We start from the raw sequence: 20,861 nt of genomic DNA on the forward strand, positions 1-20,861 counted from the left end.
CCGTTGTCAACCTGGAACCCTTGCTGGTGTTTTAATCCCCTTTTTATCCCGTCCTCTCACCACAAAACAAAAACAAAATAACATGCCCATTGCTTTCTCTTACTCACTCTACCATGCCAAAGCAGTCAGGATAAGTATGCAGAAGTGTGAAAAATGGATTACAAACAACAAAACTATGAGCCTGTATCACCAGTCCCAGGGGCAGGAATATAAATCAGTGTCCTCCAGGTGTGTCCTAATAAATGGAAAGAGACAAAGATGGGAAGACAGGATGGGGAGGCACCCAGTTAAACACACATAGTACTATGCAGAAAGATCAGGGTTCAAGCGCAAGTCCCCCCATTTGCAGCGTGGACATTTCACAAATGGTGAAGCAAATCTTCAGCTCTCTCTCTCTCTCTCTCTCTCTCTCTATATATATATATATATATATATATATATATATATATATTTCCCCTCTCAATTTCTCTCTGTCCTGTCAAATAAAATGGGGAGAGCTGTCAGAAGTGGTAGATTCATAATGCACAAAGAAAGGAAGACCAAATAGGAAACTGGGCAGGTGGGACTTCCCTGGAAGTCAGTCTGAGGGGGACTCACACACTCCCAGTAACTATAGCTGCCCCCACTTCCCTGCCCACTTAATTTCTGAGTCTCAGCTCCAATGCCCAGAAATGCAGGTGTTCCCTGGCACTGCCAGTCTCTGTTCATCTTCTGCCACATCCTTCTCTGTCACTCAGCACACTCAGCAGTGGTGGTGTCTATTCATTTAATCTGCAGATTATCATTCCTCTAGATTGTAACCTCCTTGACTTTAGGAACAATGTTACAGATCTTAATATATGTATTAAAAGAAGAACAGATGTGGTGGGTTGAGGTGAGGTCAGAATGACCAGAGAGGACATTTCAGTGAAGGGAAAGAACACCTCCTATAACTAGAAGCTGAGATCGGTGCTGTAAAGTGATATAGAGCTCCCAACTGAGGACTCAGTGGGCACAGAGATTAGCTTGGGCTTCCCCACTGCCTGACCTGAGCAGGATTCCCCAGAGTTTTGGAATCCTAGAAAGATGTGTCTTTTGGTGGCTAACAAGAAGACAAGAGTGGGTTGTTTTAAACTGTCTGAGTTTGGTGTGTGTGTGTGTGTGTGTGTGTGTGTGTGTGTGTGTGTGTGTGTGTGTGTGTGTCTCCCTTAGACTTGAAAGTTGGTGCTGGTGATTTAGTGGATTGGTCTCTGGGAAGTTCTGGCAGATGGAGTGCCCCCACTTCCCTGCCCACTTAATTTCTTAGTGGAGTGTTCAGCAAAGGAGCACCTTCCCAGAGGAGACTATTGGCAAGATAGCTGGATTTGTGCTCCCATAGTCCTAAGTTCTTGAAGCCCTGAAACCCTCCATCCATTTGAGGAAACTGGGACACTAAACGTTTAAAGAATGAAAACCACTATATATATTACACTTATAATAACTTTGTGGAGGAGTCAGGTGGTGGTGCACTGGGTTCAGCACACATAGTATGAAGTGCAAGGACCCACACAAGGCTCCTGGTTCAACTCCAGCTCCCCACCTGCAGGGAGGGGTCTACAGGTAGTGCCCTTCTAACCCCTCTCTGTGCCCCCCTCCTCTCTCACTTTCTCTCTGTCCTTTCCAATAAAAAAATGGGGAAAATGGCCACCAGGAGTAGTGAATTCATAGTTGTATAGGCACCAAGCCCCACTGATAACCTTGGAGGCAAAAAGATAATTAATTAATTAATAACTGTGGCATTTTGCCATCACCTTTGTTGAAACATACAGCATTGGACACAATAGGAAGTTTGAGGACTAAATCCCAGGCTTAAATCCTGGCTCTGTAATTCTGGCTGTAAGGCTTTAAGTGTTTTTGTTTGTTTGTTTGTTTGTTTATCATTTTGTTTCCATATGTAACACGAGGCTAATAGTAATCAAATAAATTCACTTTGAATGCATCCGCACCATTCTAAAACAGCAAGCATGTTTTAGTAATGTTTATTAACACGGAAATCAATGCTTTTGCTCAGAGCTCAGCTAAGTTCACTGCAATGTCACTTATCAGAATGTTGGCTCTGAAGTCAGACTGCTCAACTTAGAAAACTTATCTTTTCAGTACCTCAAACTTGTCATCTCTACAATGGGTTTAAAGCCAAAGTCTTCATACAGTTTCTTCTAGTGTTGTATGAGATAGTCTATACAGAGCATTTACCATAATGGTTGGGAGAGAGAGTGTGTTAGGTATGTATTTGTTCAACTGATGGCCCTCCAGATTTCTCAAGTCCAGTTGCATTTACATATGACCACCACTAGATGGCAGATGTACCATTTTTATTTGCTGGGAGTGGTTCCCAGCGCACTTTGCCCTTTGACACTTCTTGGGATTCCAGAATCCCAGGGAACTTCAGAACTAGCACCACAAGTGAAGACCACAGCATCTCTCTCTCTCTTTCTTTCCTTCTTTCTTTCTTTCTTTCTTTCTTTCTTTCTTTCTTTCTTTCTTTCTTTCTTTCTTTCTTACTTTCTTTCTTTTCCTTCCTTCCTTCCTTCCTTCCTTTCTTTTTCAGGAATATGTCATCTACAAATAATATCTATTACTATGGTCTTGTAAAAACAGCAACAAAAATAGAGTATGCCCATGATATTTTTCTCTAACAAACAATATTTGAAGGAAGGTAGGTGAAGGAAAAATTTTTATAATTATTTTTTATTATTATTAGTGATTTAATAATGATTGACAAAATTATAGGATAAGAGGGGTGCAATTGCATACAATACCCACCACCAGAATTTCATATTCCATCCCCTCCATTGGAAGCTTTCCTATTCTTTTTCATTCTGGGAGTATGAGTATGGGCCAAAGATCTTTATGGGGAGCAGAAGGTGGGAGGTTTGTCTTCTGTAATTGCTTCTCCACTAGACATGAACATTGGCAGGTGAATCCATACCCCAGCATGTTTATATCTTTCCCTGGTGGGGCAGGGCTCTGGAAAAGTTGGGTTCCAGGACATACTGGTGGGGGTCATCTGCCCAGGGAAGTCAGGTTGACATCATGGTAGCATCTGCAACTTGGTGGTTGAAATCATTAAGATACATAAGTGGTGAAGCAGGTCTGCAAGTGTCTACCTCTCCCCCTCTTTGTCTTCCCCTCCTCTCTCCATTTATCTTTCTGTTCTATCCAATAACAATGACAGCAATAACAACAATTACAACAACAACAACAATATACAACCAGGGCAACAAAAAGGAAAAAAAAATATCCTCCAGGAGCAGTGGATTCATAGTGCAGGCACTGAGCCCCAACAATAACCCTGGAGGCAAAAAAAAAAAAAAAAAGATACAAAGCAGAGCAAACTGTTTAATAATCAAAAACCCAAGAGAAGAATATAGCAGATTTGGGGTCTTCGTGTTGGAAGAACCTAGAAAATTTACTTTAGATATGTTCAAAGGGGACCATGACTTTAGTAATTTTTTGCCTAAGCCTGACAGCTAACATGTAGGTGGGCTAAAATGATTGGGAAGATTCTTGGTGCCAGAATTGGGACTTATTTTTAAAAAGAATTTATGATGTGCATTCTTTGACAGAGCTGGTATAGAGATCTGGAGGTGGGGAGATAATGAGTGAGGTAATGTGGAATGCTTGTCCTCATGCAGCTCACAGTCCAGACAGAAGGAAACATAGAACCTAACATGTAGTGGTAATTAGATATGATCATGTTGCCAGTGATCATGTCCCCCACCCAAAGAGCCCAGTGGCACAGGATTATTTGGTGGAACATAGAAGGCTAGTTCTGTGATGTAATAGTAATAGTCACAGGCAGTGGGTTAGGGGATGCCAGGGGTGAACAGCACAGCTCAGTGAGAGATGAGGGTGGTTTTGACTTAATGCCCAGTAGGGCTGGAGAAAATGCGCACATGTGTAACATAATTAGTAGCTGAAATATCACAGTTGGCAGCCAGTGAGGTATTGTGAATCTTCCAAAGGGCCTGCTACTGAACACTTAATTGAAGCTCATCTCTGCTCAATTCTCTTCATCGGGAGTTGTAGTAGAGAAGGACTGGCTTCAAATCTGAAATCATATTTTGTCATATAGGATACATTAGACAGATTCTTGTTTGTTTTTACTAGTGATTTAATAATGACCAACAAGATTGGGGGATATGAGGGGTATAATTCCCACCAGCAGAGTTCTGTCTCCCATCCCCTCCATTGGAAGCTTTCCTATTCTTTATCCCTCTGAGAACATCGACCCAGGATGATTATAGAGTGCAGGAGGTGGAAGGTTTGGCTTCTGTAGTTCTCCACTGGACATGGGTGTTGGCAGGTAGATCCATACCCCTAGCTTGTCTCTATCTTTCCCTAGTGGGCAGGGCTCAGGAGAGGCGGGGTTCCAAGACACATTGATGAGGTTGTCTGCCCAGGAAAGTCAGGTTGGCATTACAGTAGCATCTGCAACTCGGTGGCTTAAAAGCATTAAGATATAAAGCAAAACATATTGTTTAGTAATCGGGAACCTAAAGGTAAGAGTATAGCAGATGAGATTTGGGGTCTTCATGTTGAAAGGAGCTAATAAGCATTAGACAGATTCTTATTAACACACCCCATGTGGGTCTTGGTTTCACAATTTAACTCTTTTTTTTCTTTATTGGGAATTAATGGCTCATAATCCACAGTGAAATATAGTAGCTGGTCCATGTATAGCATTTCTTAGTTTTCCATGTAACACTCTAAGCACCCCCCAACCTAGGTCTTCCTCTATCATATTCCAGGACCTGAACACCCACCTCCCTCTCAGAACCCTTTATTTTGGCACAATACACCAAACCCAGTCCCAGTTCTGCTTTGTGTTATCCCTTCTGTTCTTATTTCTCAACTTCTGAGTGGGATTATCCCATATTCATCCTTCTCTTTCTGGATGATCTCACTTCACAGGATTCCTTCAAATTCCATACAAGATAAGGTAAAGAAAGTGAATTCACCATTTTTATCATAATTTAATTCTCCAAGAGTCCTGTAAGGGAGGCTGAGTAGTGGTGCATTTGGTTGAGTGTACATGTTACCATACATAAAGACTTGGGTTCAAGTCCACTGTTCCCACCTACAGGGAGGGTGTGGGAAGCTTCACAAGTGGTAAATCAGTGCTGTAGGTGTCTCTCCATTCCTATCTTTCCCTTCCTTCTTAACTTCTCTGTCTCTATAATAAGTAGAGTAATTACTTATTGAAGAGTCTTGTCAGAGTTGTTGTTGCTCTGTCACATTAGCTGAGGGGGAAGGTCCAGGCCATATTGAACTGACAGTGGTGGCGTCTGAATGGTACAGCCCTTTTTGCTTTATTTGTGCTGATGTGAGTGAGGGAGACCCTCAGCTCCACACAGTCACTCAGGAAGGCTGACTGATAGGCTCAGTCATGTAGTTGCTGCTACCTGGGGATGCCAGCCTTCCGTAGGTGTCACTGGGGGCATGAGGAAGAGGAGAGAGAGAGATGGGGAGAGAATCCAACCTGTGACTCTGTGCTGGGAGTGACAGATGCTACTGAAACTTCTGCATGGCCCTGCCTGCCTGCCTGCCTGCCTGCCTGCCTGCCTGCCTGCCTGCCTGCCTGCCTGCAAAAGAGGGGACATCACAGCCTTCTACACACCCACACAACTGGCCATTCCACTGCCATCTCCCCACAGGGAGACTCCTTTTCAACCTCCAATTGAGATAACACACCAAGTGCCAGGTGGTGACGCACCTGGTTGAGAGCACACGTTCCAGTGCCCAAGGATTCAAGTCCCTGGTCTTTACCTGCAGGGGAAAATTTGAATTTGAGTTAGTCAAAACAACCTTCTTATTTATTTGTTTGTTTGTTTGTTTGTTTGTTTTCCCTTTTATTGCCCTTGTTTTATTGTTGTTGTGGAACAATCTTCTGTAAAGATGTGTGTGTGTGTATTTACACAGGCCCTTTACATATTCCTCTTCACTGCAAAACTAGGCTTCTTATTTCCTCACCGAGGAAAACGCCAAAAATGGGTTTGATAAAAATACATTTTTTTCTATCTGTGTGGTCACAGTTGAAGGGACTATGGCACACAACTTCTCTGATTTGCTTTTCTACCTTCTGTGAAATAAAGTTTCTCCAAATGCAGACGGGTGACACAGAACACCTTCTAGATCAGCTTCACTGTAGAACAGTGTACATGGACACTTCTGAAAGATTGTTTCAATGCCTTACAAAACAGAGCATACACTCCTTTCATTTATTTTATTTTACTTATTATTTATTTACTTATTTATTTTTGCCTCCAGGGTTATAGCTGGAATTTGGTGCCAGCACTACAAACCCACCTTCTTGGTGGCCATTTTTTCCATTTATTGGATGGGACAGAGAGAAATTAGGGGAAGAGGGGTTGGAGATAGAGAGGGAGAAAGACACCTGCATACCAGCTTCCCTACTTTTGAGTCTCCCCTCCACCTGCAGGTGGGGAGTAGAGGCTCGAACCTGGGTCCTTGTGCTATGCTTAGTACTATGTGTCCTTAACTGGTGTGCTACTGCCCAGCCTCCAAGATTCATTTATTTCTGAATGAGAGAGGGAGAGAGAATACCAGAGCATCACTCTGACACATGTATTACCAAGTAATGAATGAGAGAAATTGAGACAGGAAGGGGAGATAAAGAGGGAGACAGAAAGACCAATAGACCTGCTTCACCCACCGTTTGCAAAGTGACCTCCTGCAGGTGGGGAGCTGGGGCTCAAACCCAGATCCTTGCATGCATCCTTGTGCTTTGTGCTATGTGCACTTAACCAGGTGCACCACCACCCACCCCACCCCACCTTTTCTTTTTGCCTATTTGAAAAAAAAAAAAAGAAACTGACCCAAGAGGCCTGCCAAAAACTTTTGCCCTCCCAGGAAGTAGCAATATGCATGTACAGTCCACTGCAAATATGAACAGAATGACAAATGATTACCGGGCAGGACTGCCCATGTTGTAGGTTAGGGATGTAGCATGGATCCCCAAAACCCTCCCTGCCTTCCTGCAACTCCTTCTAGATACATTCTTGGGACTCTTTACTTTTTTAGGCCCTCAAGTGTGAAGGGTAGCAGGCCTGTTCAATGTGGAGTGGGGAGAGGCCATTTCTGTTGCACAGCCTTCTGGGGTCTGTGTCTAAACAGGCAGTGGCCAGAACAGAAAAGGACCAGAGAGCCCCACTGCTGCATTATGAGACACTCTGTCTGTAAACGTGGTGTGCGTTCATCATCCTTGAGACACACACTATTTATATCTCCGATAATGATGGGTTGGATTGTTATTATGAAAGAAGAGACGCAGATTTGCTATAAATGTGTTTTTCTTGTGATAATATGTGAAATTGCATTCCATGCTAAATTGCTTGAGGCAAGCAAGGTTTAATATGTATCTAAATAATTAAGCTAATTGTGTAAAAATATATTTGCAGCATCCGCCAAATGTGTTAATACATTTCACATCATGTTTACCCATTCTCCATGACTAAAGTTTGCTTCTTGCAAAATGTTCTCTAAAATACCGGAAGGCCTCCCAGTCATCACACTTGTTGCCAACCTCTGGGGCTCTCTGGGTGGGGAAGAGGCAGCTGCCTGCTCAGGCAAGGGTCACCTTCTCAGGAGCATGAGCGGTGGTGTGGTGTCTCTCCTTTGCCTGTGCTCTGCCTGTGGCTCTCCCTTCTTCTCCGCTGACTCTCACATTCGTGTCCTCAGACCTGTGCTCCTTAAGCCACACTGGGAAAACAAAAAGGCTGTTGTTAAAAATTCGGTGGCTCCAGCCGGCCGGGATAGCTTCACGGCGGGTAACAGAGACGCGGAGACAACGGCTGGGCAGGGAAGCTGTATTTCTTTATTCAGGAACAACGATTCACAAACTAAGACAAACTAATCACCAAACAGAACTCTGCTGTCTCTTTGCAGCAGCACTCCCTCTTACTCTGTAACTCGGGAACTCTCCAACTCTGGAACTCTGGAACTCTCGTACTGGGGAACCCTCTGCAACTCTCGAACTCAAGAACCCAGGAACTCTGTCACTCTGGAACTCTGGCACTCAGGAACTCAGGAACCCTCTCCTGGGGTTCCTTGGGGCGGGGCCAAGTGGGCCTGCGAAATTAACTGGACTGATCCAATTCTCTTGGCGGGGGAGGGCTAGAACAAACCAATGTAAAGCATACGACAAAAGGCTGTCTTCTCAAGGGCACAGGACCCCAGCTGCACATTACCCACAGGGCCCATCATGCAGAGAGCTGGGTGCAGAACCAAAGGGCTGCCAAGGAAAACAGAAGGAGAAGGGGAAGGAAGAACAAGGAGAAGGAGAGGAGGAGGAGAAAGAGAAGAGGAGGAGGAAGGGGAGAGGATGATGAGGAAAAGGAGAAAAGGAGGTGGAGGAGGAGAAAACAGAGGAGAAGGAAGAGGAGTGGTGGGGGAAGAGGAGGTTGTTGGGTTTCTGGCTAAAGGCATACCTGGTTGATCTCAAATGTTTCAGTGCACAAAAACCCAGGTTCAAGCCCCTGCTCCCCATCTGCAAGAGAGAAGCTTCATGAGAGATAAAGTAGTACTACATGTCTCTCTCTCTCTCTCTCTCTTTCATCTCCTTCCCTCTCAATTTCTCTCTGTCTCTATCCAATAAATAAATGAAAATTAGGAGGAGGAGGAGGAGGAGGAGGAAGTGGCTGGGCGATGGTGCACCTGATTAAGCACACATAGTACTAAGCACAAGGACTTGCACAAAGATCCCAGTTCAAGCCCCCAGCTCCCTGCAGGGGGTTGCTTCACAAGCCGTGAAGCAGGTCTGCAGGTGTCTCTCTGTGTCTCTACCTCTCTATATCCCCCTCCCATGTCAATTTCTCTCTATCCTATCCAATAAAACAGAAAAAAAAATGGCCACCAGGAGCAGTGCAGCCTCCAAGCCCCAGTGCCCTGGAGATGAAGAGAATGAAGAGGATGAAGAGGAGGAGGAGGAGAAAAAATAGTAATGTGACTTCTCACCTCTTCTTCGAGTGAATGTGTGTGGGCTTTCGGATTGTAGTGGCAAGACAGTGGTAGTGGTGTGGGTCAGGCCACGTTTTGGCAGGTGAACATGCTGCTGATGCCAAATGACTCAGATTTCAACTGATGGTGTGTTGTTCCTCCTGCTCTGTTAATGCACTGAGTGCAGGGCTGCTATCAGGACCCTTTGTGAGAGGATGGAGTAGGCCAGCACCCTTGTTATTGCCTCTCTCACTTCCCTCTGGGAAAGCTGCTCACCACTGCTTGGATTCCTGCTTTCTGTTCACTCCTACCTCACCTGGTCCTAGGACAGCCCTTCTCAATTTCTCTCTTATTTCTCTGTCTTCCTCTTCTCTCTTGCTTACTACAAGCCTGACGTATATTTCTCTCTGTCGTGTTAGAATTAGGTGTCCAGGATCCTATTTTCCCCATAAGTAGGGTCACTCGGCATCCACACTTTATTCATTTGGGGGTTCTGTTTGTTTTTCTAGACCAGGACAGCCTGAGTGTGAGCACAGGGCTAGATTTCTATAGCCACAAAACACGTTAAAATCTATGCAAAGGGGAGTCGGGCGGTAGCGCAGGTGGTGCAAAGCACAAGGATCCCAGTTTGAGCCCCCGGCTCCCCACCTGCAGGGGAGTCGCTTCACAGGCGGTGAAGCAGGTCTATAGGTGTCTGTCTTTCTCTCGCCCTCTCTGTCTCCCCCTCCTGTCTCCATTTCTCTTTGTCCTATCCAACAACAACAACAGCAATAAAACAACAAGGGCAACAAAAGGGAATAAATAAATAAAATAAATATAAAAAAATCTATGCAAAGAAGTTGTTCTCCCTTCTTGACCCAACAATAGAATAGGCAGGGGATGAAGGATGGAGGAATCACTCTGAATGGACTTGTTTCCTCAGTTGTATAAACTTGCTTCCTTCTTTTCTTTTATCAGCAGGATTACCACTGAGGTTTGGTGCCTATACAGAGTTCATCACTCCCAGCAGCCATTTTTTTCCTTTCTCTTTTTTCTGTTTTCCCCTTCCTTCTTTCTTTTCTTCCTTCTTTCCTTCTATTTTCTTCTTTCCTTCTTTTTTTCTTTTTGTCTTTCTTCTTTGCTCTTCTCTCTCTTTTTTCCTTCCTTTCTTGCTCTCCTTTCCCTTCCTTCCTTTCTTCATTCCTTCTTTCTTTTTCCTCTTTCTTCTTTTGTTCCTTCCTAGCTTTATCTTCCTCCTTTCTTTCTCTCTCTTTCTCATTTCTCCTTTCTCTTTCTTCCTTCTTCCTTTCTATCTTTCTTCCTTTCTTTCTTTCCCCTCCTTTCTTTCTTTCTTTCTTTCTTTCTTTCTTTCTTTCCTTCTTTCCCCCTGTTAAAAACAGAGAGTAATTGAGAGGGAACAGGGAGTAGAGAGGATGAGAAGAAGAGAGGCTCAAGTAGTCCTGCTTCACAACTCATGAGGCTTCCCCCCTACAGGTAGGGGTCAGGGACTTGAACCTGGATACTTGCTTTCAGTGCTTATTATCCTCATTTTCCCACTGAGCATTCCTTTTTATGGCAGAAAGTCAGATGCTTGGGGATGTGTGTTCATTTAATGATAGCTCAGAAGCCATGTGGTGTAGTAGAGCTGGTGCAGTGACCTTAACCTTCCACCCAACCCAACACCAGGAGCACGTGGAGTGTGAGCCAGGCACCTGTCAGCCTGGGCTCAGACAGCTCACGTGTCTCTTCACCTGCTGTTTCTCACTCCTTCCCATCCTCTGGGTCCTCACATATCTGTGCCTCAGTGTCTTTATCTACATGGGACAATTGTAATGCTATCTATTTTCAGGAGTCTTTTGAGAATTGGATATGTGCAAACAATTAAAACAGCCTATAGTGGTAATAGTGGCCGTGAGTCATAAATGTATAAAAAAATTCAGAATATTAAATTAAATACTAACGGTAGTAGTGAATAGCAAAGAAAAGCAGCAGTAAGTATAAGTTTCACATCATCACCACTGACTCCCGCCATCCTCACCACCACCACCACCATCATCACCATCATCATAGCCTGGATAGTCTCCTCCTGTGCTATAATCATTGGGATAGGTCCTGGCTCCTCCTCCTCAGTCTCTCTGATGCTGTGCTCCACAGGAATGGAATCGCCTGTCCCAGGAGCTGGGGAGAACCTGACGTTTACCCAGGTCAAACAGATGTACCATAGGAGGAAAATACATTCTGGGCTTAGAAGGCTCAGAGCAAGAGAGATGATGTGAAATAGCTCATTCACTTTGGGGTTATTCATATTGAAATTGTAATGTGTTGCACGTGGCTGCTTCCCTAAATATATAATATTAGTAGGACCAACAGGATAGCTCATCTGAGGGAGTATTTTCTGTGCCATGCCTGTGACCCAGGTTTGAGTCTGGTCCCCACTGCACTGGAAGAAGCTCCAGTGCTGTGAAATCTTTTCCTTTTCTTCCTCTGTCTCTCTCTTCACCTGCAAAAGTCAGTCCAGAGCAGTGAAGTACAGTGATGAACAAAATAATATAGTATAATTTAATATAGTATAGTATAATATCATAGGATAGTATAGTATAATGTTGTATAGTATATTATAATATAGTATACTATATTATACTATAATATATTATATAGTATATATAGTATAGTATAGTAATTATAATATAATATAGTATAACGTTGCATAGCATGATATTTAGCAAATCAGTGAAGTCCTGGGATGCATTGGATCGACTTTCCCGTGGTGCATCCCGTGAGTACCCATTCATTGGGGAAACTGACGATCCTTCCTAGCTGACTGAATCCGCATGGATCCCAGTCACTTTCAAAGCCAGCAACAAAAAGCCAGACGCTGTTGACTGGCTACGGAAGAAGGGCAAACGCTAGAAGAAGAAGTGAAGTCCTAGTGATGACTAATATAATGTAATAATGTAACAATTTAATGTTATATAATATAATATAATACAATATGTAATATTTAACAGGTCCTTATTAACCCCCTCTTTGGTTTCATAGTTTAAAATTTTTTTAACATTTTTTATTTATTTTTAATGAAAGAGATACATAGGTAAAGATACAGAGAAAGAGAGAACTTGAGAGGGGAAGGAGAAATAGAGGGAGAGAGACAGAGACATAGAGAGACACTTGCAGCCCTGTTTCACCACTTGTGAAGCTTTTCCCCCTGCAGATGGGGGGCCTGAGGCTTGAACCTGGGTCCTTGTGCATTGTAACATATGTACTCAACCAGGTGCTCCACTGCCTGGCCCAAGATGCATGGATTTTGCACAATAAACACGTATGCAAATCTTGCAAAGATTTTTTTTAAGGAGGAAAATTTGCTGATATTATTCCCATTGATATCATTTCAACCTGTTCTGGCTCTTCTGATCCTAAATCAGGTCCATACTGTTCCCATCCTCTTCTGCCTCCAGTTCTTGATAGCAGATATCTTCTTTAAAAATCAAACAAACAAAAAAAAAAATATCAAAAATGTTGGTTTGAGGTCAAGCAAAAGAGAGAGATATGTTCCTGGTGGCTGAAACTGAACTGAAGTCTCGATAAATCATAAGCTCTGAGTAGACTGGCAGAGCTCCAGTGGCCTGGCTGTGTCTGCTAATGCCTCCTCCCTCTCTGGGACAGTCTGGGTGGGAACCACTCTGAGCCCAGATCCCAAGACCTGAGGCTACTGCCTGCCCTCTGCAAAGCTGAGATCCACCAATCGTTTTACTCTTTGGGACTGTTCTCAGACTCAAAATATCTTGAAGGCAGTGCTGCTTTTCCTCCATAATTGGAGCTGAGGGTTGGTGAGGGGGGGAGGAAATTAGAGCACTCATTGAATCACATCCACGCAAGGCCGCTCTGGCCTAAATGAAGTCTCCCTTGCAGGTGATGGAGCAGGAGAGGCCTTGCGGGGACCCAATATAGTTAACCGGGCTGCCAAATCAGTGCGGAAATGCAGAAATCAGCACAGTACCAGTGAAAGGTCTCACTGAGCCTGGCGCTCACTCTTTAATTGTCCCCTGCTCTGACTGTTCCTTCCCAGCATCCCTTCTCCTGAAAAGCTATATTGCTACAAATACACATTTAGTATTTGATTACAGAGTTTCATCCATTTACATGTACCAGATAGAGCCTACTGTGACAGATTAATACTCCTAAAGTTTGCACAGGAAGGTTAAATAATATGTCCCTTTGATGACACCGAATCACTTGAGGCTGCTTTTGCTCAGTCAGGGAACGCTAGCTGGTGCTGCAGATGTGCCTGACACTGATCCCAAGCTGGCAGAGTATCCATGCCTACCCAGTAATCGCAGGCCTTACTTTGTCTCACAGGCCCACTTTGATGCTATATGGAGTCTGGTATTCAGCTTTCTCTTCTGCACAATTAATCAGAGAGAAGTCCTTCAGACCCTGTTATCCTGAGGAGACTGCAGTGGTGCTAGAAGGAAAACACAACATTTCACACACAGTTCTGCTCACTTCAACATAGCATACACACACACATACACACACACACACACTTGAGGCATGCAAAGGTATTGTTAAAGAAGTCCCCACAAGTGATATTTCCCTCTGCCTTTATTAAAATTATCATTTTTATTTACTTATTGGACAGAGACATCCAGAAACTGAGAAGCAGGAGATAGAGAGGGAGAGAGACAGAGAGACATATGCAGCACTGCTTCACCATTTGTGAGGCTTATCCCCTACAGGTAAGGACTAAGGGCTTGAACCCAGGTCTTTGGGCATTGTAACATGTGTGATCAACCAAGTGTACCACCACCACCACCTCCCCTTTTTTTAATTAGACCTTGTGGACATGCATTATATATGTATATAGATTTTTGGTATATATGCTTTCATAATGGTTTATAAGAATATAAGATTTCAGGGGTATACTTTCAAGCAGCATCCACCACTGAAACTCTGTGCCCCCAGTACTTCTCTGCCACCAAGCCATCTTAGATCTAAGAGTCTCAGAGATGACTTGGATTTATCTTGGATTTTGCAAGTTCATGTATTAGCTACATTCCACATACAGGCAAAGCCAACCACCCAGTAATTTTCTCTCACATCTTTACTTATTTCACTAAGCATAAGCAATTCCAGTTCCATCTATTTTGTTTAGAGGGATACAGTAGCTATGTTTTTTTTTTCTTTCAGGATCATCACTGGGACTCAGTGCCAGCATTATGAATCCACTGCTCATGGTGGCCATTTTTTCTGTTTTGTTGGATAGGACAGAGAGAAATTGAGAGGGAGAAGGAAGGTAGATTGGGAGAAAGATAGACACCAGTAGACCTGCTTCACCCACTTGTGAAGCATGCCCCCCCCAAAGGTGGAGAGCAGAGGCTCGAACCCAGATCCGTGTGCTAGTCCTGGTACTTAGTACTGTGTGCACTAATTGGGCACACCATCACCTGGCCTCTCTATGGTTATTATTATTTTTTATCTATAATCTTTTTAAATCACAAGGTTCCATTGAATGTGTTCCATAATTTCTTCATACAGTCATGTCAGTGTACCCTTCTTTGTCGGCCCTTGCTCTTCAGTTGTCTTGTCCTTCCTCCCACTGTGAAGAATACAGTATTCTCTGATGACCCTGGGCCTTAATGAATCTCCTGCTACCCCTTCAATTCTTAATCAGGGTGGGGGAGATAGGATGATGGATAGGCATAATACTTTCATGACTGAGGCTCTCAAGTCCCAGGTTCCATTCCCAGAGCTGAGCAGCATTGCACTAGTAAAAAATAAGTTTATAATTAATATGGGGCTGAATATCATCTATTTTAGATAAGGATCTCTGTATTTTCCTTAATAAAAAATTAACTGTAGTGGTCCAATAGGTGGTACAGTGGATAAAGCACTGGACTCTCAAGCATGAGGTCCTAAGTTCAATCTCTGGCAGCACATGTACCAGAGTGATGTCTGGTTCTTTCTTTCTCTTCCTATCACACTCTCATTAATAAATAAATAAAATATTTTTTATAAATTTAGTGTAAAAATCTGACTGAGCTGGAATTGCATATCACTCAATAATGCTAGTAGACCAATGGGAGGGGGCTACAGGAGATAGAGTCCCTTTAATGGGACAGGAAAATAACTCAGCCTGTTAAAGCTCAGAATTTATATGCCTGAGGTTCCGGAGTTCAATTCCCGGCACCACCTTATGCCAGTGCTGAGCAGTATTGCTCTGGATTTTCTCTAGTTAATCCTTATGCTCCTCTCTCTCTCTCTCTCTCTCTCTCTCTCTCTCTCATTAATAGGTAAGTCTATAATTTTTTAAAGTCAGAGAATTTTTTTCAGGGGAGTTTGCCTACCCTAATAATGTAGTAGTGTATGTCTGTTGCTGTGTTCGGTGCTTTGAAATTAAACACCAGGGTATTTAAGAGAGGATCAAATGGTACCAAGTAGACAAATATGTATTTTGCGTGGACATGGAAGAACCTTAATCATCTCCAGAAAACTAATGCTACAAGTGGTCTTTTTTACTGAAGATTGTATTTGTCTTTCTTATGCCAGTCCTTGCACTTAACCCACTGCGCTACTGCCCAACTCCCTGTATTTGTCTTTCTTTCTTTCTTTTTTTTTTTTTTCCTCCAGGGTTATTGCTGGGCTCGGTGCCTGCACTGCACCATGAATCCACCACTCCTGGAGGCCATTTTTTCCCCTTTTTGTTGCCCTTGTTGATGTTGTTCGTTGTTGGATAGGACAGAGAGAAATGGAGAGAGGAAGGGAAGACAGAGAGGGGGAGAGAAAGATAGACACCTGCAGACCGGCTTCACCTGTGAAGTGACGCCCCTGCAGGTGGGGAGCTGGGGGCTCGAACCAGGATCCTTACGCTGGTCCTTGTGCTTTGTGCCACATGCGCTTAACCCACTGAGCCACTACCCGACCCCTCTTTCTTTCTTTCTTTCTTTCTTTCTTTCTTTCTTTCTTTCTTTCTTTCTTCCTTCCTTCCTTCCTTCCTTCCTTCCTTTGTTTCTTTGTTTCTTTCTTTTTAAAATTTCTTTATTGGGGGATTAATGGTTTATAGTCAACAGTAAACATACGGTAGTTTGTACATGTATAACATTTCCACATAACAATACAACTCCCACTAGTTCTTTCCCTGCCATCAGGTTCCAAGACATGAACCTTCCCCCCACCCCAGAGTCTTTTACTTTGGTGCAATACACTAAACTCCAGTCCAAGTTCTGCTTGGTGTTTTCCCTTCAGATCTTGTTTTTCAACTTCTGTCTAAGAGTGAGATCATCCCATATTTATTCTTTTGCTTCTGAATTATCTCACTTCACATGATATCTTCAAGCTCCATCCAAGATGGGGTGAAAAAAATGAAATCACCATTTTTAATACCTGAGTAGTATTCCATTGTGCATATATACCACAATTTACTCATCTGTTGTTGGGCACCTGGGTTGCTTCCAGGTTTTGGCTATTAAAAATTGTGTTGCTATGAACATAGATGCACACAGATATTTTTGGGTGAGTATGTTTGGTTCCTTAGGAGAAAACCCAGGAGAGGGATTGCATGGTCATAGGATAGGTCCACTTCTGTGAGTTCTCCAAACTGCTCTCCACAGGATTTGGACCCATTTCCATTCACACCAGCAGTACAGGAGGGTTCCTTCGTTCCCACAGCCTCTCCTGTATTTGTTTTTCTAGATCAAAATAAATCTGCTGCCTAAATAGCACAAAAAGGGGCAGGGAGTTTGAGCATTCTACTGGAGCACCAAGTAGGAGAAGCACTAAAATAGAATTCTCCTCCCCTGCATGGCTTCTGTATAAAGTAGATTTCTTTCCAGTCAACATGACTCTGACTTTTCAGCTCCTCTCAGCCCTCAAGGAATTCCTTATGAAGCCAAGGGAAGTGTCACTTTCCATGAACCCACTGGGAAAAATCCATTCTTCTGGCCAAGCATAGGCTGCTTAATGCATTCTGCTGTACTTCACCAGCAGTTGGAAATATATGGGTGTCATGGAAGAAGTGGAATCACTTAGTCCTTCACTGATAGAGCCAATTATAAAACTATTTTCAAAGAGCAAGGCATTCAATTCATGCCAGTTAGCTTATTTTGTGTTTTTCCCCCCAATAAAGTGACTTTGGAGATTAATGGCTTATAGTAACAACAGTTGTTGGTACATGTGTAAAATTTCTGTAAAATACTTTCACCCCAGCCAGCATCTTCCTCCACTATAATGCACCAAGAACTGAAAGTTCTACTATCCGCCCCCCCAAGAGTCTTTTACTTTGGTGCAGTACACCAGACTTCAAAACTCAGTCCAAGTTCTGCTTTGAGTTTCCCTTTCTGTTCTTATTTCTCAACTTCTGTCTATGAGTGAGATCATCTCATATTCTTCCTTCTCTTTCTGGCTTATCATTTTCATATGATTCCTTCAAGCTCCATCTAAGATGAGGTGAAGAACACGATCATCATTCTTAATAGCTGAGTAGTATTCCGTTGTGTATATAGACCACAACTTGCTCAGCCACTCCTCCGTTGTTGGACACCTACCTGGGTTGCTTCCAGGTTTTGGCTATTACAAATTGTGTTGCTATGAACATAGGTATACACAGATATTTTTGGATGAGTGTGTTTGGTTCCTTAGGATATATCCCCAGGAGAGGAATTTCAGGGTCGTAGTGTAGGTCCATTTCTAGCCTTCTGAGAGTTCTCCAGACTATTCTCAACAGGGGTTGGACCAGTTTACATTCCCACCAGCAGTGCAGTGAGCCCAAATTCCATGAACAGAAAATATTATTTAAAAAGAGTTGATTTTTGATCCCTTTTATGAAAATGTGCATAGATCTGTCTAATCAAAACTTTTTTTGTCATGAGTAATAGCTTGAAGATACCTAGCAAACTGTATATTGTGATAAAGAAGTGAGAAATCACATGATCACATCCAATGAAGTATTATTCTCTCCTTACAGAGAGCTTACAATGAAAGAGAAAGTCATACATAGTGAAGTAGAGAAACTAACTGTCATATGTCCAACATAATTCCATCTTGGGGAAAATATAGTATATGATGTGAATATACTTCAATAAATAAAAAAGATTTGAAAACTGGTAACCAGTTGTTCACAGTACTTACCTCTGGGGATATGAAATTCAGTGGGGAAAGAAGTTCTTAAATCATAAACTTCTATATTGTTCAAATATTTGCTCAAATTAAAAACCATTACTTTTGTTATTAAAATAATTTTAGGGGGTTGGACAGTATCACAGTGGGTTACGCGCACATGGCGTGAAGCACAAGGATCAGAGCAGGTATCCCGGTTTGAGCCCACGGCCTCCCATCTACAAGGGGTCGCTTCACAAGTGGTGATGTAGGTCTGCAGGTGTCTAGCTTTCTCTCCCCCTCTCTGCCTTCCCCTCCTCTCTCTACTTCTCTTTGCCCTATTCAACAACAATAATAACAACAAGGACGGTGATAAGTAACAAGGACAACAAAGGGGGAAAAAGAGCCTCCAGCTGCAGTGGATTTGTAGTGTAGGCACCAAGCTCCAGCAATAAACCTGGAGGTAATAATAATATTAATAATAATAATTTTAGACATAAATAATCAAATCAAACAACATATAATTAAGCTGAAGTAACTATCATCCAGCCATTGATTTTAATAAAAATATGCATTTATACTATCTCTACACAGTGGGATGTGATGTGATTAAATCCAAAACTAATACACAACCAACCAGTTTTTTCCTCTTCCTCCTCCTCCCCCTCTTTTTCCGCCAAAGCACTTCTTATCTCTGGCAAATGGTAGCTGGTGGTGTGGGGGATTGTAACTTGGAGAATCAAGCATGAGAGTTTTTTTACATAAGCTTTATGCTGTCTCCCCCACCCTTGTTCACTGTTGGACTAATGTGTTGTTCACCGAAGGGAATAAAGTATCATGAGTTATAAAATAGACTCTTTTGACAGCTTGTGCCTTTCAGTCCTGGTTCTCCTACTTTCTAACTATGTGACCCTGAGAGGGTTACTTAACCTCTTCATATCTCAGATGCATCATCTGTAGTATGGAGATAATATTGGTGCTTACTTCCTAAGTTAATTAATGGTGGCAAAGCATATAGACCACATGGGAGGTGTTTCAGCAGCTTTGTATTAGACAAAATAACTATATAGAAACTACGTGGTCTTTGTGGTCAAAAAGGAGGCTTAAAGGGTGGAATACAGCAGAACTTGCTTGCCTTAGGTCTTAAGTTCAATTGCAGGCATCAGAATGACTGAGAGGTGCTTCAGACAATCTTTCCTATGAATAAATGAATAAATGTTCTTTTACTTATGTATTTATTTATTAATATTTTATTTATTTTAATAATATAGATAATAGGTAGGTATGTAGATAGACAGACAGACCATAGCACTACTTAACACTGGCTTATGTTGGTGCTGGGGATTGAACCTGGGCCCTCAGAACCTCAGGAATGGAAGTCTTCTGCATAACCATTATGCTATCTCCCCAGCCCAATAAACTTTTTTTTTAAGAAAGCACTTGATCTCAGGAAATTTACATTCTCATAAGTAAAATAATAGGGTATCTGACAAAGTATAGATCAAAAGCATAATTAACCATGATCGGATCTAACTGGTACTGTAAGTAGACTCCCCTTTGCTGAAAATGCTAAAATTGTTTTGCCAGATCACTCAGCAGCTATGATTGCGGAGTCAATGTAGGTTTTTGCCTGCATGCACATTTTCAATACTAGAGGTAGTAAAGAAGCTACAGCCCTGCTGCTATTGAAACAATGCTTCCTTATGTGTGTGGTGTCTGACCTTCATATCTGAAGGTGCAGTCATCAGCATGGTAAGGGTGGGGCAACACAGCACTAACACTAACAGGGGCTGGCCTTGAACCTGGGCTGTGCACCTGGCAAAACAAGCACATTATCCAGGTGAACTGTTTTGCTGGTCCACAGACTCTCTTCTACAATAAAGAAATACAGGGCTGGGGAGACAGCATAATGGTTCTGCAAAAGACTTTTCATGCCTGAGGCTCTGAGGCCCCAGGTTCAGGCTCTAGACCACCATCAACCAAAGCTGTAGAGTGCTCTGATATCTCTCTCTGTCTCTCTCTCTTTCTTTTTCTCTGTATCTCATTAAAATAAATAATACATATATTTTAAAATAGTATGAAAATTTAGTTTATTTTATTTACTTTATTGGGGAATTAATGTTTTACATTGGACAGTAAATACATCAGTTTGTACATGAATAACATTTCCCAGTTTTTAATATAACAATAAAACCCCCACTAGGTGCTCTGTCATCCTTTTTGGACCTAAAATATTTTTTTATTATCTTTTTTAATTTTTTGGATAGAAACAGCCAGAAACCGAGAAGGAAGGGGGAGATAGAGAGGGAGAGAGACAGAGAGGCACCTACAGCCCTCCTCCACCCCTTGTGAAGCTTTCCCCCTGTAGGTGGGGACCGAGGGCTTGAACCCGGGTCCTCTTCTTCTTGTAGTGTTTGCCCTTCTTCCATAGCCAGTCAACAGCGTCAGGTTGAGCCTGATGTAAAGTTTCGAGACCTCCTTTGAATCTGGAGAGGTGGCAGTTGTTGACTATGTGGGTCATAGTCTTTCTGTAGCTGCAGGGGCAGTTCGGGTCGTCTCTGGCTCCCCAGCGATGGAACATAGCAGCGCACCGGCCATGGCCTGTTCGATAGTGATTGAGGAGGGCCCAATCATAACGTGCTAGGTCAAAGCCGGGTTGACGCTTGCAGGGGTCTGTGAGGAGGTGTTTGTTCTTTACCTCAGCTGACTGCCAACTCTGTTTCCAAGAGTCTGAACAGAGAAGTTCAGTGTAGACGTAGGGGACCAGATTGGATGACGAGACGTCAAGCGTTGGACAGGGTGGGCGAAGATATCCG

Source organism: Erinaceus europaeus, chromosome 7, assembly GCF_950295315.1.
Source record: "Erinaceus europaeus chromosome 7, mEriEur2.1, whole genome shotgun sequence".
Lineage (NCBI taxonomy): Eukaryota > Metazoa > Chordata > Mammalia > Eulipotyphla > Erinaceidae > Erinaceus > Erinaceus europaeus.